A 6,030-nucleotide genomic window follows, 5' to 3' on the forward strand; every position below is an offset into this window, starting at 1 on the left:
GGGCTGCTCTTCGTTGTGTCGTGCAGGCCTCTCACTGCTGCAGAGCATGGGCTCCAGGGCATGTAGGCTTCAGTAACTCCGCGTGCAAGCTCTGTAGTTGTGGCTTATAGTCTCCAGAGCTCAAGCTCAGTAGTTGTGGTGGACCGACCCAGTTACTCCATGACATGTGGTATCTTCCTGGACCAGGGATGGAAACTGTGTCTCCTGCATTGCCAGGTGGATTCTTATCCATTGTCTCACAGGGAAGCCCCCTTCTGGTTTTTACATCATGCCCTACTGATGTGACAGTATGAGTAGTTGAGTAGTTTACATCTTTCTGTTTACTCCATCTATTTTTATAAACTAAGCTTGATATAGAAGAGTAGAGCTTTTCAAAATCCAAGATTAAATGTAAATTGTTAATCATTGAGGTAAGCTACCCAAATAGAGAATCCTTTTAAAACCAAACACACCTTCAGTGTGTGTGTGAGAGAAAGCATGCACACGCACGAGAGTGACTATACATGGTACCCTATTACCATAGATTAAAATTTTAAGTGCGAAATGGAAAAAAAAAAACAAGTGTCATTGGGGCACAAGAGGCATAGAGCTGGAATTATATATAGGAAAACAATGGAGGAGTTTAACAAGACCATGGCATAATACAGGTTGCATCTTTGATAAAGTATTCTGCCAATGTTATGGAATGGGTTGGCACATCAGTAGAGATACTGCAATAGTCAAGATAAAAAAAATGATAGAAATATGGAATCTATCTCATATATCTAATCATTGTTTACAACAGGTCCTAACAAGGTATAGTCTATTCCCTGAAAAGTCAGCCTTTTAAAAAACATTTTGAAGAGAACATAGGAAGATGGTATTCAGTTCTTATCCAAAAGGAAAAATACAATTTGGCCTTGGATATCTCAGATTCTGGTTGCTTTGCTCTTAAATTTGACAGACTGAAAAGTATGTCTGTAAACAAGAAAGGATGTGGATCAGAGGAAACTTACATGTGCTTTTTTAAAATGTGGTAGTTTGCCAGTTACCTCCCAGGAGATACATAGGCAGTAAAATTAATGCAGTGCTTGCCAGGCATAAATTGTCACTTGTCCCCTGGGATGTAGACAGTTGCTACGTTTTCATAGGCAGCGGTTGATTTCCCAGCATTACTTAATATTCATTATACCATCGAGGGCACAACCATTTGCTTTTAAACACAAGAATGTGACATTTGATTTAAGGTTTATAGCAGTATCTTATTTTTGAAGAAACTTTTAATACACTGTATTATTTCAGGGCCCTGTATATTTAGGGGTGACAGATTTTAAACAGGCACATTTCTCCTCCTCAAAACTAGAAGTAGTAATAAAATCATTGTGTTGAACAAAAATCAAATATAACATCTATTGCTTAAAATGAACTTCTCCAGTAAAATGTTGTCTAATGCAGTAAAATAGTCTACTGCAACATTTTTATTAGATATAATAAGACAAGCAAAATTGAGTTGAAGACAGGGAGAAAGGGGAAAAGGAAAGACAAGGAGTTCTCACATATGTGTAATTATGTAAATTGATAGAAAATAAAAGTTGTATTTTCTATCTTAGAATTGACAAAACAGGCTTATATTTGCTATAATGAAATTTAATTTCATTTATCAGAATTTTTAAAAAGGGTTGATTTGAATGTTGATTCTACTCCAATATCTTTTTCTTGACACAGACAAATAATTGCCATTGATAGCTAAATAGGAGATTCAGGGCTTGAGATGTCTATGGGAGTCTGGAAATGAGAATATATCCCAGTGACAAACATGCACGAATGTTTCTAATTCTCTCTTCTATAATTTATTCTTAATATAAATGTTACAATTTTCTATATAAGGACATGTGTGTGTGTTAAGTCACTTCGGTCGTGTCCCACTCTGTGACCCTATGGACTGTTGCCCACACATGGGACTCTTCTGTCCATGGGATTCTCCAGGCAAGACTACTGGAGTGGGTTGCCATGCCCTTTTCCAGGGTAAATAAATCTGTAGTTCATGCTAAATATCATTCTTTGATTCTTTAAAACCATTATCAATATTTTACTAATATAATGGCCTGTTTGTGTTGTGACACATCTTACTATGAAATGTTTCCAGTGTCTCCAAACCTAATGCAAGATTTATTAATGAAGTTTGCTTGATTTTCATCCATTTTCTTGTCAAAGCATTTTTTTGGATTCTATTTGAATATGTAATTTATCTGATTCAGTTATTCATTGAAACATCTAGTGAAAGGATTAGTGTTGTTCTCAAAGATTCGATCTTTATTCAAGGGCATGATTCAAGCAAATACAGTGATGTAATTTTAAAAAGCATGTCATAAGTTATGAAGGAAGACAGAATCAGAGTTCAGATAAAATTCAGATAGTTTATATGAACAAAGATTAACAGGTTCAATTCAAGTGAGAAATAGATTTAAGGGACTAGATCTGATAGATGGAGTGCCTGATGAACTATGGACGGAGATTTGTGACGTTGTACAGGAGACAGGGATCAAGACCATCCCCGTGGAAAAGAAATGCAAAAAAGCAAAATGGCTGTCTGGGGAGGCCTTACAAATAACTGTGAAAAGAAGAGAAGGGAAAAGAAAAGGAGAAAAGGAAAGATATAAGCATCTGAATGCAGAGTTCCAAAGAATAGAAAGGAAAGATAAGAAAGCCTTCTTCAGCGATCAATGCAAAGAAATAGAGGAAAACAACAGAATGGGAAAGACTAGAGATCTCTTCAATAAAATTAGAGATTCCAAGGGAACATTTCATGCAAAAATAGGCTCAATAAAGGAATAAATGGTTTGGAGCTAACAGAAGCAGAAGATATTAATAAGAGGTGGCAAGAATACACAGAAGAACTGCACAAAAAAGATCTTCACGACCAAGATAATCACGATGGTGTGATCACTCACACTCACCTAGAGCCAGACATCTTGGAATGTGAAGTCAAGTGGGCCTCACAAAGCATCACTACGAACAAGGCTAGTGGAGGTGATGGAATTCCAGCTGAGTATTTCAAATCCTAGAAGATGATGCTGTGAAAGTGCTGCACTCAATATGCCAGCAAATTCGGAAAACTCAGCAGTGGCCACAAGACTGGAAAAGGTCAGTTTTCATTCCAATCCCAAAGAAAGGCAATGCCAAAGAATGCTCAAACTACCTCACAATTGCACTCATCTCACACGCCAGTAAAATAATGCTCAAAATTCTCCAAGCCAGGCTTCAGCAATACGTGAACAGTGAACTTCCAGATGTTCAAGCTGGTTTTAGAAAAGGCAGAGGAACCAGAGATCAAATTGCGAACATCTGCTGGATCATCAAAAAAGCAAGAGAGTTCCAGAAAAGCATCTATTTCTGCCTTATTGACTATGCCAAAGCCTTTGACTGTGTGGATCACCATAAACTGCGGAAAATTCTGAAAGAGATGGGAATACCAGACCACCTGACCTGCCTCTTGAGAAACCTATATGCAGGTCAGGAAGCAACAGTTCGAACTGGACATGGAACAACAGACTGGTTCCAAATAGGAAAAGGAATATGTCAAGGCTGTATATTGTCACCCTGCTTATTTAACTTATATGCAGAATACATCATGAGAAACGCTGGGCTGGAAGAAGCACAAGCTGGAATCAAGATTGCCGGGAGAAATATCAATACTTGCCAACAAAGGTCCGTCTAGTCAAGGCTATGGTTTTCCAGTGGTCATGTATGGATGTGAGAGTTGGACTCTGAAGAAGCTGAGTGCCGAAGAATTGATGCTTTTGAACTGTGGTGTTAGAGAAGACTCTTGAGAGTCCCTTGGACTACAAGGACACCCAACCAGTCCATTCTGAAGGAGATCAGCCCTGGGATTTCTTTGGAAGGAATGATGCTAAAGCTGAAACTCCAGTACTTTGATCACCTCATGCGAAGAGTTGACTCATTGGAAAAGACCCTGATGCTGGGAGGGATTGGTGGCAGGAGGAGAAGGGGACGACAAAGGATGAGATGGCTGGATGGCATCACTGACTTGATGGACATGAGTTTGAGTGAACTCCAAGAGTTAGTGATGGACAGGGAGGCCTGGTGTGCTGCAATTCATGGGGTTGCAAAGAGTCAGACATGACTGAGTGATTGAACTGAACTGAACTGAACTGAAAGTCCCACGTTCAGGTTTTAAAGATAAAATTCAGAAATTGTAGTATATCTGATATAAAAATGTGAAAATAAAGCCTTAAAATTTCAGTTAACTGAAAATTGAAGTGTTATCTGAATTCTTTTAATGGTCATGTGAGTATATTTCTGTCTATTCCATCTGTATATGAACTTTAGCCCTTTTAAATAACCTTTCATATGGCATGGATGGGTAAATATAAGCAGTAAAAAGAGAGGAAAGAGATTGGTCTTCTTAACTTCTGCCTGTAAAAGTGCACGATTTGTGGTTTCACACATCTGGAATTCAGTGTCTTCCTCTATCAAAAGAAGAGCTAGTCTAATCGATCACTAAGATTTCTTTTAGCTTTATTTTCCATAGTGAATATGAATTTTTGTAACAGCCCTTATGTAGTAAGATTCATGTGTACCAAAGTAGTCAATTAGGATATTGTTGTGGTTTTATGTTGCATAAACCATTTGGGATACTTTCATATAGTAAGGAAAGTAGATATATCTCAGAAGCCAAAATGTGAATCAATGGATATAGCCAAAATTTTTATTTTACTAAACAGAGAAGTGTCACTTTTAGCTTTCAAAAAGTCTGACCATCTGCCAGAGAAATTTTAGGGAAAAGGTCTATGGTCAGTAGAAGATAGAAACAATCCAGGTTCACCTTTGGATATAAGTTGGACCTTTATATTATGCATAATACAAATGTTTTCTAAGTAGAATTACAGTCTGTTGTAATACCTTGAAAAGATTTGAAACAATTTTTTTTTCATTTAAGACCATTATGCTAAAAAACTTCAAAAAATAGAAAAACACTTCATGATAATATGTTTCCTCCAAGGAGCTCTTAATACCTATAGGCATGCTCTGAAAATGATACACAATTTATTTCATATTTCACTTGACTACCATCTCCCTTATAACCCCATTGTCCCTGTCTAATAGGTCTTTGTGTCATATTGTTTCACCCTCTGTAAGTGCTAGAATTCATTAATCTGATCTACATAAAACCCATCTAAAGATTCTTTCTGTTTTTTATTTCTCTCTTCTGCATGAGGTCTTCAACAATGCCATAGAAAAAATCTATTAGAGTGGGAAAAGAATGATGATATGAAGAAAGGAAAATTCCTAGATTATCATCACAGAGTTATCAAGAATGAGTGTAATCTAGTGGCCTCATGAAGTAATTGTCCTAGATCTTTAAGAACCTATGCAACACTCAGTATACTTCAGAAATGCAAGCTGAAAAAGACTCATAAAATATGAAACTTCTTCTCAGGGTTAAATTTAACCCTTCAATAATGATAATTCTGTTACCTATTAATACTGTTATTGAAGTATTTAAATAGTAACTGCCAAAGTTAATGTTTACTCAATGTGCATTTTTAGGATCTTCAAACTATATCTTCAATGCATATCATTATTTCCTCAATTATAAGTGAGGGAAACTGAGACTCAGAAATGCTGAGTATTGCCACCAAGTCAATAACCAGAAAATATTGGAAATGAAATGCAAATGCTGAATTTTGGGTTATAGAGTCTAATCTTTTGAATACATTTGCTAAATCTTATTTAAAGAACTTCTTTACCACCTTCAACAATACTGCAGAATTTAGAAATACAAGACTACAGAATATTCAATCTAGGATTCAATCCTTAGAATCCTGTTCAAATCAAATTAAAATAATTAATTTGTACTTATTAAAATACCACAGCTAATTGATGGGAAGGCCAGAACTCCTGCTTTTGTGCCAAAGCCATGTAACTGTTAAATGGTCAAGATAATTGAAAAATGAAAGAATGTGAATTTCATTGCATGTTTTAGATGCTTTCCCACTCTTTGGGATTCTAATAGAGTGGTAGAGTGCT

This window comes from Bubalus bubalis, chromosome 9 (genome assembly GCF_019923935.1).
Source record: "Bubalus bubalis isolate 160015118507 breed Murrah chromosome 9, NDDB_SH_1, whole genome shotgun sequence".
NCBI classification, from domain to species: Eukaryota; Metazoa; Chordata; class Mammalia; order Artiodactyla; family Bovidae; genus Bubalus; species Bubalus bubalis.